The sequence below is a fragment of the Scaptodrosophila lebanonensis genome, unplaced genomic scaffold (assembly GCF_003285725.1).
Source record: "Scaptodrosophila lebanonensis strain 11010-0011.00,11010-0021.00 unplaced genomic scaffold, SlebRS2 tig00000043-arrow-pilon, whole genome shotgun sequence".
Classification (NCBI taxonomy): domain Eukaryota; kingdom Metazoa; phylum Arthropoda; class Insecta; order Diptera; family Drosophilidae; genus Scaptodrosophila; species Scaptodrosophila lebanonensis.
Genome location: NW_022060545.1, coordinates 14,160,004 through 14,172,130, shown reverse-complemented (window position 1 = coordinate 14,172,130; position 12,127 = coordinate 14,160,004).

The following is a 12,127-nucleotide window of genomic DNA, read 5'->3' as shown; positions in this document are numbered from 1 at the left end:
ACGTTGGCGTGGTAGCTGTTACTCCCGCTGTTCTTGCTGCTGTTGTTGTTGTTGTCGGTCCTGTTGCTTCTGCAGTTCGTATTGCTGTTGTTGTTGACCCAGGATGAATTGCGCTCGATGTCGACGGCGGCTGTGTCGGCGTTGACAATAATAATTTTGAGTTAGCAGTCGGCAACGTTGGCAAAATTTCAGTAGCTTGACTCGCATCCTCTTGACTGCGACTGTTGTTGTTGTTGCTGCTGCTGTTGGAACTATTGTCAAATATTTGCGATGCCTGGGGGTGCAGCTCGATTACTGCTCCAGGCGGACGCACCATCACATCTTCATAATGCAAACTATCTGCCGTAATATGCACAGCTAGCGATGCTTCTGTTGCTACTGCTGTTGGCTCAACGGAAGCTGTAAAGTTATACCCATCATCAACGTCACGCGCAATGGTGGTCGCAGTCGACGATTGTTGTTGGTGTTGTTGTTGCTCCTTTGACATCTCCTGCTGCGCGGACGCATTACGCTTGCGATTGTAGTACTCGTAGTTCATTGTTGGTCTTGTCGCTGACATTGCTGTTGTTGGCGACGACTCATCAGCATTTTTATCAGTTGATATTGTTGTTGTGGTTGTTGTTGTTGGCGCTGCTGCTGCGGTGTCTGGCAGCGGCGCCATGGCTATGATTTTATCCTCAACCATAAATTGCACTTTTTTGCGCGTGGCCGTCGCTGACGTTGGCGTTGGTGTTGGTGTTGAAGTTGATGCTGTTGATGAGGCTGATGTTGACATCGCGGTGGGCATGAACGGTGTGGACGAGGGCGTGCCACCACTCAGCGCTGGCAGTGGTATATAGAACTGAGATTTTCCCGTCGGCGTTGTCACGGACAGTGTAGTCGCATGATCGTCGCCTTGAATGGGACTCAAGTCCAAGCTAAGGGGTCGCTTCAGTATAGACTTGATGTTCGGCGAGGTGGGGGTTACCGTGAGCACGGTGTATGCTGTAGTATCCTCTCCGGAAGCGTCATCATCTTCTTCCCCATCTTCCTGCTCATCATCTTCGTTCCGTTTGATATTGATCATGTTGCTTTTATCGGGCAGTGAAGCTGCGGGCAGTGGTAGCTCATCCGGTCGCTTGTTCCGTGGTGGACGACGTGGTCCATTTGTTTTGGATGTTTCATCGCCGGCTGCTATGATAATTCGCTCATAATTATCGCCTTCGCCCCCACTATCGACGCTCTGTTGGATTATAGCAGTCGCCTGCTTATCACCCAGACTGATGCGCTGACCGGCAATGGCCTGCACATTATTGCTGTAGAACTTACGCTCCTCGGGCGTGGCGGTTATCCTCTTCTGCAGCTCATCATCGTCGTGCAACTGTGCATCGGCTACATCGAAATCGTCGTACGTGGACGACTTAGTTGCTGGCAAGGATTTGGCTTTGGCGCGCATCGTCTGTTGGGGCTTCGAGGCATCGATTTGTTCTCTTTTTTTGCTGCTTTCGATTGAGATCAGATCATAGGGATTCACATTGCAGCGCAAAATAGAGCGACGTGAGACGGGCTGTCGACTGCTGAGCGTATGAAGGCCACTGCATTGCAGCAAAGATTCATTATCCTCGACGAGCCAGCAATCCGCAGGCTCTGATATTTGTGATTTGGAAGCTGGCGGTGGTGGCGCCGGCTTCAGAGGTGTAAGTTCCTTGGCTGGTGGCAAAGGAGCACGAGTGCGTGTACGTCCACGTTGCGTGGGACTGGAGTTCTTGCCGCGAGTACGTGACTTGGAATCTTTGGAGGAAGCACTCGCCTCCGCCACTACTCCACTTGGCTCGGGCGACAGCAGCCGCGTGCGTCGCATTAGGTCGTACGGGTCTTTTTGTGGGTCCAAAATCGAGGGACGTGACTTCTTCGACGTGCTCACTACACGCATGGTCGCCGCCATTCCAGCGCCACCGGCGACGCCACGCATTCTGATATTGGCAGCTGTGGCTGCGGGCAGGCGAACAGTGCCACCGCCCGTGCCAATCGTGGCCAGCGGCAGGCGCGAACCTTTGCACTTCTTGCACACGCTCGCCTTCTTCACATCACGTTTCGTGCCATTCAAATACTCCGCGCACGAACAGATGACAACTGCCAAAGTGGTGGCCGTCGTGGCGCCTCCCGCTGCTGCCTCTGCAGCCTCGGCTGCGAAGATGGCGGCCGCATGTGGATGCGCGTAGCCAGCTGCCACCAGCTGGTGGTGGTAGGAGTGGCGAGCCGGTATACCGCGCACAGTGCCATATATCCAGGGCTCCGCGTACTTCATGGAGCGCGAGAGGGCGCTGGGCAGAAACTCGTAGCCCGGTGGCGGTGCACTGGGCGGCGGCAACTGATATCCATGGTGTGGTGGGTGCTGCATCTGGAGTGCCTGTTGCAGTTGTTGCATCGCCTGCATGTTGTTAGCGTGTTGCGCATGACCGAGCGCCAGCGTCTCCGACTTATCGCCGTTGCTGATTTTGAGCCTCTGACCCCAAGTTTTCTTTGATTTGTCATACATCGGCGATGTTGCAGGCTGCAATGAAAATGGCTTGATAAATTACATTGCCAAACTTTTAGATTTAATTATGCTTTCGATATCGTGCTTACTTATACTAAAACTTATTAGAAGTGGATTAAAAAACTATAGGGAATTTGCTTAGAAATTGCAGTTGATTTAGGCAGAGATGGACATTTTTGCGAGTAACTTAAAAAAACATGGCCTAAATTACCAATAGTTCTGGATACCTTCTTATGCATAGTATGTAATAAAACAATTTTTGAACAATTTTGTTTAAATTATGAATAATCTATTTACCTTCAATATCACATCAATGTGAATAGTTAGCTAAAATAGAATGTTGTTGTTGAGAAAATTCCCAAATGTGGCTTTTATTCCTCCTAAATTGAAAACATTTTTTCTATAAACAGAGGTTCTTTAAATAAATTAGGCCTGGATTGATCCAATCTATATATTTATGCAGATAACAGGCAAATGGATTGATAGGCGTCTTCATCGAATTTTTTCGGCTAATGAAGTATATACTCACTATATACTTATAAATATACAACGTTAACATAGCGCCTTGGATTTTTACTTTGAATATACCTAATTGATAAATTCTTTACTGTTTGTCTACATTCTTAAGCCAAACGTTCATTTAATGGGGTTTATACTCATAAATTCATTATTTTTTCATAACTCGAATAATTTAGATAGGCGTTCCTGCTGCAGTCTAAGAGCAGACACATTATCAATGATTGTGGCTACGTAATAAAATACTATATAAAAATTCCAATTTTTATTTAATAATGTAAACTTTTTTTAATGATGCAAATATAAACAAAAATTTGAACAAAAAACAACGACTAAGAATTAATACGCGTATGCACTAAAAAGTAAAAAAAAAAATGATTGCGTATTCTTCTTCAATAATGTAGGTACAAATTTTGATATTTTCGGAGTCGGTGTCAGCAAAACAAAACGGTGGCAAAAATATAACCAAATTGAAATGGGACCACACGGGAAGCATCAGCTTTCAAATGAAAAGAAAGAAAGAATCATCTAGTCCAATGTTCTGAGTTGACAAAAATAACAAAAGAAAAACACAAAAAATTCTTAAATTGTGCGGCAGTTGAAGATTTGAGGCGATGTGAGATGCAAAGGACATCTAGGTCGAATATATTGGGGTCCTAATAATATGGGAAATGCTCACCTTTCAATTGTTGTTGTTGTTGTTGGTATGGCTGCTCCTGCTGCTGGTTTTGCTGCACATAATCCCCAATTTTAATTAATGGCGTTACTGCACTTTTCTCCGACTTCCACCTTCAGTTTTGTTGCACGAAAGTTGCCCGGCCGCTGTCTGGTCAACTGTTGCTGCTGCTGCCCATCACACAACCTGAGCCTGAAATGAGGAGGCACACGGAATTATTAAAGCGCAACGTCCAGTGGGAAATCCGTTTAGTAAAGTTTGTTATTGAAAAAGTTTACAATGCGATTATGACTGCATAGGGGTTGAATGAGTTTGCATGGTCCCGAGGGCCAAAGGGAGCAAGTGGATGGATGCCGTATGGGCGTTTGTGGCCACTCAGTGAGTGCTGCTATTGTGGCAGCTGGCTTGATTAGCGCTTGGCCAATCCGTTGCACTATACCCATACAGGACATAATCGTAAATTAATTTTAAGCTGTTTGTGCGCAAAGCCAATCAACGTTGAAACTCAATTTTCGCTCTTAATAGACGAAAAAGTGCCGCACAAAATCTCTAGCAATTTTTTACAATTCTTTCATCCAAAATGTGACTACTACAGTGCCGTCCACTGTTGCGGACACCCAGCATCAAATCAAATAAACCAGTCAAAAGAATATCTCCCGCTGTTGTGAAAGTTCTGTTCATGCTGCTTTTCACTGGCCACCTCTCATACACTCACCAGCTGGCCAACTAGCCAACTGGTCTGGCAAGGCAATTCAGGCAACTGAGGCGAGTAACTTTGTTTTCATTTCGCGAATGAATTTTTGTCGTCATCGTGACCACTTTTCACAATCAACTGCCGTTCGCTGACACTGCTGGACAGGGAAAGAGGATGAATGGAGAAGGACGTGGGCGTGGGCGTGGGCGTTTGTTTGGCCAACACCACAAAATCTTTGTGTGGCTTATCGTTGAGTTGTTGTTGCTTTTGCTTTGATTTTGCTGTTTCTGTTGTGTATTGCATGTCGCCTGCATTTGCCGCTCCTGTCGTCTAGTTGACACCCGCACCTTTCGTGGCGACTTGTTGTTCGCCTTTTTCTGTAGCTGCCCATTACGGGCTTCCTGCGGGCGGACAGAGACAGTCGAGCGGCCCAGCCGCTTGACGTTGCGGATATTAATCAAAATGCGGTCTACGTATACGCAACGTTGGCACACTTTGGCGTGTTGCTTAGCTTAGTTACCATCGTTGTCGCTTTTCTTGCAATTTTTGTTCTTGTTCAGCTGCCATTATAACTGTACTGTTGTTGTATGGCTCCTGTTCTTTGCCCCGCCAACGCCCACTATCAAAACTGTGGCCTGGATTGCAAACAACAGTGGTTTTAGGTGGAAGTTATTTGCAGTGGCTGGTTTTTTTCCCAGGATTTTCTTTATAGCTTACATGTGTGGGCGCGTGTTTTATGAACATCTTAAGCAGCTTTTTTCGATATTTACAATGTCCGATATTAGTGTTGCTGTTGATAGCACTTATAATAGATCGCCAACACCACTTTTAGAGAACTTTTTGCGACTCGTGACATTCAAATATTGTTTGTGTCCAAAAACACTAAATTTTTAAGTTTGTGCTCCAATGTTTTCTGACTACACTGACAAGATGAAATACAAAGTAACTGGAGATCAGGCGTGGATATATGCATATGACCCCGAAGCAACCGATCAATCAAGCGAATATTGTGCCAAGGGGGTCAAAACCGAAAATATCGCGAAAAAGCCAAAATCGGTAACTGGCAGTTTTTTAACCTAGAGGCAGCATTTGTAATGAATGAAAAAGACTACTCCGGGGACACCGTTTTGACATGATTGAAGAGATTCAAGCCAACTCCAAAAAGGTACTGAAAGCCAAAAACACATTTTTCGAATTGAAAAACGAAAAATTCGTCGACATAAATTGCGCATTGCATTCGGAGGATTACTGTGAAGATTTGAATGAATACAATAGGATTTGAAAGCTTTAATCAAATTCATATTTATACACATTACTTAAATGCGGTATTTGTAATTTATTTTATAACTTTTTTTATAGATGATTGCTGCTGTTTAATTTGTTTATGTTTTTCCCACAACAAGGTGGCTAGATAATAGGAGGAATGTTTGAAAGTGCATGGAATTTTGTGACAAATTATTAACGAAGAACATTCAACCATTCGAATTATTGGATTTCGTGAATATTTATGGGTGTTCCATTTCCATTCCAAAATTGTTAGAATATGAATGAATTTCTTAAAGCTGACCTTATTGGTATTATAAGAATTCATTACTTGTAATATTGACGACTTTTCAAAGGTTCAACATATAAAAATAAATATATATCTCTTTCTGCTTCTATTAAATAAGAATTGGATCTTAATATTGAATTACTTTTGACTGTAGCAGCATAAATAAATAAATATCTCTCTTTCTGCCTCTTTAAACACGAATTGTTCTTTTGACTGTAGCAATTTTATCCTGAAAGGATTACAACGCGGACTACAGTGCATGGCCGCTTCTTAAAGTGTCGGCACACCACGTCGCCGCGCGTTGAAAAATGTTGATAAATGTTGACAATTTTTCCGGCAACCACTCGTGATAAATCTAATTTTTCTCTATCTCGCCTTGCATTGCGTTTTGTATGTAGTGCAGTTAGTTGCAACACGCCATTGTTAGTTGTTGCATTGTTGCTGTTGTTGTTGCTGTTGTCGTTGTTGTTCTTGTTATTGTTGTTGTTGTGACTGTTGCTCTTGCAGTTTTGATTACATGGCCTGGCTGTGGCTGCTGCTCCTTACATCTTGTTGCTGCAGCTGTTGTTGTTGTTGCTGTTACTATTGCCCGGAAGGTGTGCAGAAGTGTGCAGAGGTGTGTGTGTGTGTGTGTGTAGGTGTGAAGTAAAATTAAAAACGTGTCATTTTTTCTTTATCGCGCTGGGCCAAGGCAAAAGTTGCCATGACCCAGCGCCCCAAGGCATTCAGCGCACTATATCTACAAAGCAACGGGAACAACAACAAGAATAACACCAACAACAATAGCTACAACAATAGCTACAACAACCGTAGCAACATAAAAAATTGTCTGAGAGGAATTTGAGCCACTTTGTCTGGTTATTATTAACGATATCATTGTTAGCTAGTTGGGTATATTATGCATACGCACTGTTGCGCTGCAAATTGGCAATGCTCTAGATCTGAATACTTTTAAAAATTCTTCACCTTCTTAATGGGATAATAGCATGAACTGTAATTCATATAGTACATTCATAGCTCCTATTCGTATTTTCGTCAATTTAATTGGATGTTACAAAATTAAGTCGAATATCCACTCGAATACTTACATTGAACATTTTTATTTTCACATATGTAGATAATTCTTAAGTGGCTTTTATTCATATTTTCCCATGTGTAAAATTGATCTGAATTATGCTAGTGGGTGCGATGTATTTGCTTATATACGGGTACATTTGGTTCTTACTTTCATTATATTTCAAGTGAATTTAGGAAATACTTGGCCGTTAAAATATACTATATGCTATATTCCTCTGGCATTTAAACAAAATATAGAAACTTATTGAAAACAGAATGAATAAGAATGCAAAATTTCCAACATCAATATTTTTTAAAATTTTTAAGAAGAAAATCAAATTTATCATCATTAAAAAAATTAGGCAACATCTCGTACTTGTAAAAATAATTTAAGAATGCTATTTCTTTACTCTCCTCCTAAATCCCTTTTAAATTGGGAAATCATCGAATGATCTAGGCCTAACAAGGGATATTTTCCAATGTGCTGAGTCTTATTATGCAAAATATCTTATCAAAATATTTGATTGCATGAGCGCTTATCAAGGGTTTACTATTTGTTTGCACTGAAATCAATTTATTTTTTATCATAAATAGCCTTTTATTTGGCTTCTATGTCTACATACTGTTATCATTTTAACGGCAAATGCATTTTTCCGAAAATTTGGGGATGAGTTGATTGTTAAAATGCGATTTACTGGTTATCAGTGAGCTTGTGCAGAACAAAGCAGGAACCAGACCAAATTGTTTGCTTAAGATCAATTGTTTTATCAATTAAAACGTTTGAGAAAAAGTTGTTTTGGGTTCGTAAACCAACCTAAGTTTTGCTCTTTGTTTGATGCCCATTTTTATACGAAATACACAAATATACTGTCACTTATTTCACGAAATTTATTCCGAAAGTCAGTGGGAGAAGTACATTTTCAACCAACTAGTCACATTCAAATTCCGCCACCCCAAAAAAGTTATTTTTTCCAAAGTTCTGTTACTTTTAATTACACCTTGTAATAGATATCAGAGAAACTTATATAATGGCTATACCAATTTTAATAACGTTAAATTAAATGCAAGTTATGGTAATCATTTGGTTATTAAGATGTTATGTGCAAGAGAGTAAATTTTTGAAAAGCAATTTATTTAGTTCTTCCTTTACGGGTGCATCATAATTTTTCACACTCAATTGCGTTGCAACTCTCTGAACGTTTTAAGTTTAATTTTTTGCACATTTCCCAGCGCCTTTCTCAGGCAATTGCTCCAAATGCAATTTGTCATTATAAATTTACGTCAGTTTAAGCAAAAGCAAAGCCCACAAAACGCACAGCGAGGAAAACTTTGAGTCAAGTAGGAAAAAAATCTACTGCATTTTTCAATATATTTTCAACTTGACTTCCAACCAAAGTTGTGCGCCACATTGCCAAGCGCGCGGGCTAAAACTTTTTTGTTATTGTCTTGCAGTTATCTGTCGGGCGTGCGGCAACTACAAAAACTACAATAACTACAGCAACAATAGCCTGATGTACACACCCAAAGGACTTGGCCGCAGATTGATGGCCAAATAAAAAAGTAGTTAACGCAAAGTCAGAGCTTGAAAAACGTTGAGCGCAAGTTACTGGCAGTGCAGCTAATTAAGTGACTTGATGTTAAAGTTTAATATAAATTCAAGTAATCATTTGCCAATTTGCAGAACAGCAAACTGTCAATGCACTCACACAAACGCACAGACACACAGACACTCACACCCCGACGCAGCAAGCAGAAAGCAAGCTGAAACATTCAAAATGCAATTAGAGTTGTGGGAAGCATGAAAAGAAAAGCTGCATATGCAGCTGGTAAATGGGGCTTACTCATACAATAAGCCGCTTAAGAAAGACAGTTAAGCAGACTGACAAGACAGAGAGTCAGATTGACGAACGTCAGCAGGAGGCGTATACAGTGGCTGCAAAAATTACATTGCCAAAACGTAATGAGCTGGCAAAGTGAAGACACAAGGAGGCAGATAAGAGACAGACCGAGCGAGATGGATGAAGAGAGTAAAGAGAAGGAGCGGACTGCATTGCAAGTCCCTAACAAATCTTGCGCTCAAATGGCGCAAAGGTAACTAAAGACATATCAAGTATACGCAGAGTTGTGCACGCTGTAGATTAACAATTTCATTTAGCAGGTTGCATGTCTGCAAGGATAAGAAACAGGTCGGGCAGGTAGGTAAACGTCTTAATTTATTCAAGTGGCGTGCGCCTTTGGAACTAAGCAGTGTGTGGCAAAGAAGAAAAATTGGTTAGGTAATGAGCCGGGCAGGCAGCCAGCCAGACATCCAGTCGGCGACCTAAGCAGGGAACCTAAAGCAGCAAACGTTGTCGACATAATCACCGCTTTTGAGCGCCAAATTTACGCGCTGCCATCAACAGCTTTCAAATGCCACTAAGCGCGGCTCAGACTACCCAGCTCCCACATCCACTCGCAAATAGTACATCTATATACATATAAATACGGGCAACGGAAGTGGCAGCAGCGCACTAAGTATCTATAATTCGATTCAGCTGAGCATTAAACTGTGCAGACGAAAAACGAGCGTTAAAAAAGAAAAATCTGCTGAAAATCTACCAAGCTGCCGTTGCTGCTGCTATTTAGGATAGAGATGTGCGAATGAAGAAATTTATATTTATATGCGATCGTGCGTGTCACGATCCCGGCACTGAACTGAACTATCGTCATTGATATCGCTCACTGATGTAAATAGCGTGCCACTCCCCGAAACACTATTTCTAACTCGGACACCACTTTTCATTTATTTTCATGCATGTTTTGATTTTTAACATCTAGAATGGTTTGATTAAAATTGGAACAATTCGTTTGATTCGTTGATTTGAAAACCTTCTTGTAATTTTAACTTATTTTGAACTTAAAAAAACCCAATCCAATTATTTGTGATTTTCATTAAAAACTTTACGATTTTCACGCTCTTGATTGGTTTATATACGCATACCTAAAAACTGCTCCGCTGCTTTAAGCCTTGGCAACAACATGAGCTGACAGACAGGCTGAGTGGGAGACGAAACATGAGGTGGCATGGCATGGTGTGGCATAGCTTGGCTTGGCGGTGGTTGACTGAGCGACGTGTGCAACTTTGATGGCTGTAGCAGTGGCTGTGGTGAAAAGGAAGAAGATGAAGTGGCAGCAGCGTTGACAGGCAGCTGCAGCAAAGATGAAGGGCAGGGCAGGGCAGGAGATGCGTCCGCTTCTGCATTTTATTTATTTTGAATTTAATTTATTGAAAACTTAATGAGTTTTTGCAAGGCCACTAGCTAGCATGCAACTAATTTGCTTGATGCTGCTTGATGTTTCTTTTGGGGCGCGTCAAATGCAGCAGAGGCGAAATGTTCACTGGCTTTTACTTTTGAGCAGCTCGTTAAAGTGCCATCAAGTGGCATTGGCATAATTCAAACAAATTTATTTAAATTGTTTGCATTTGGGGTCGCAAAAATATGCCCATACAAGAGCAACCACAAACACCAAACAGTCAACAGATTTATGTAGCGTCTTGCAAAATAAATTAATTTATTTACGAGCGTGTGTAACATTCCCAAGTAAATTAAATGTAAAGCTGTGCAGATGATGTTGTAGATTTATTGCAGAACTAAGTGGAGCATAAGTAGATGCAGCTTTTAGACATTAAAGTAATTTGCTAAAACGCACAATGCCTTTGTTTTGGAGTGTGTGTGTTGGTGTGTACAACATGTACAACATTCTAATTGAATTTGCTACTTTCTGAAATGTGAAATGTTAACAACTTTTGTGGTGCTGCCGACACGCTGAAGAGGCCAAAACTTTGCAGCACCAGCAACAACCGACTTGCATTAAAGTGCAGCGGCAACAACAAGCATTAAATTTACGCAATTAACAAAACCTACTGACTTGGCCGAGCCTTGATCCATTCGCAGGCTGAGCGGCTGAGGGCAGCGGGGCCTTGTGATTATTTGCCCTGAGCTGCAACTTGTGCTAAACTAATTAAAATGCATATTCGCCCTACATAAATACACGAACTTTGCCTTAAGTCGTAAGAAAGTAACAGGCAGCAACAACTGCAATAACAGTAACAGCAACAGCAACTACAATAACAACGACAACTACGACGACAACTTGAACAGGTAAACAAATACATAAATGTGCAGTTTAATGCGGGTGCCAGGTATAATGAAGATTCTAGGAAGAAGCAGAAGCTTCTAGCCACTGGCCAGACCAAGACGCATACTGAGACCGGGCCCAGGTCCAGACACGTTGATGACAGTTTTGCTCACTCTCTAATTTGTGTAACATGCTCGTTGCTGAGCCCAGTTTGTTGCTCAGTTCCCTCGCTTCTGTCCTGGCACCCATTGCTACTTGTTGTTGTTGTTGTGCCTTTTGCGCATTTATTAAAGCAAAACTTTTTGTAAACTCATTAGAGCAGTTGGCCAAGCTAGCGAGCAGGCAAGTCAACCAACCAACCAACAAACCAGCCGACCAACTCTGCCAACTAAATGGGACAACAACAACACGAGCAACACTGTGGGAGTTAAAGTAGAAAGTTTCTTAAAGAAAACGATGGAAGCCACCTACATACATAGGAATAAAGGAGAATACAAATTATTTTGCAGCTTTTGAAGTTTTTCAGTTTCTTCAGTAATAGTTCAACTGGTGCCATAAAGAATATATGTATATACATACATACAGATTTACCATATGAACAAGCAATGCATGTTCTATGGATGCTTTTCCAAACTTTTGTAAGCTGTTCGACATTTAATTGAACCGTTAGAGTAAGAGAATTTTCATATTTAAAATTAAATAATTCGATGTTTGCAACTATTTACTAATTCAAACGTTTTAAAAATTATAGCATTATAATTTGTAATTTAATTTCTTTAAATTGTGTATGAAATGTGGAAACAGTACTTCTGTACTCTTCAGCTTAAGCTGACGGTGACGCGATTTGATCGCAACATCTTCTATTTTCCCACTGTAGTTATAACGACGCAAGTGGTGACAGGCAGGATACCAGGACAGCAGAATGGCAAAATGGTAGCATGGCAGGCAAACAAAGGCAGAGACGGCTAAGATAAACAGCCAACTTCTTAGGCGAGC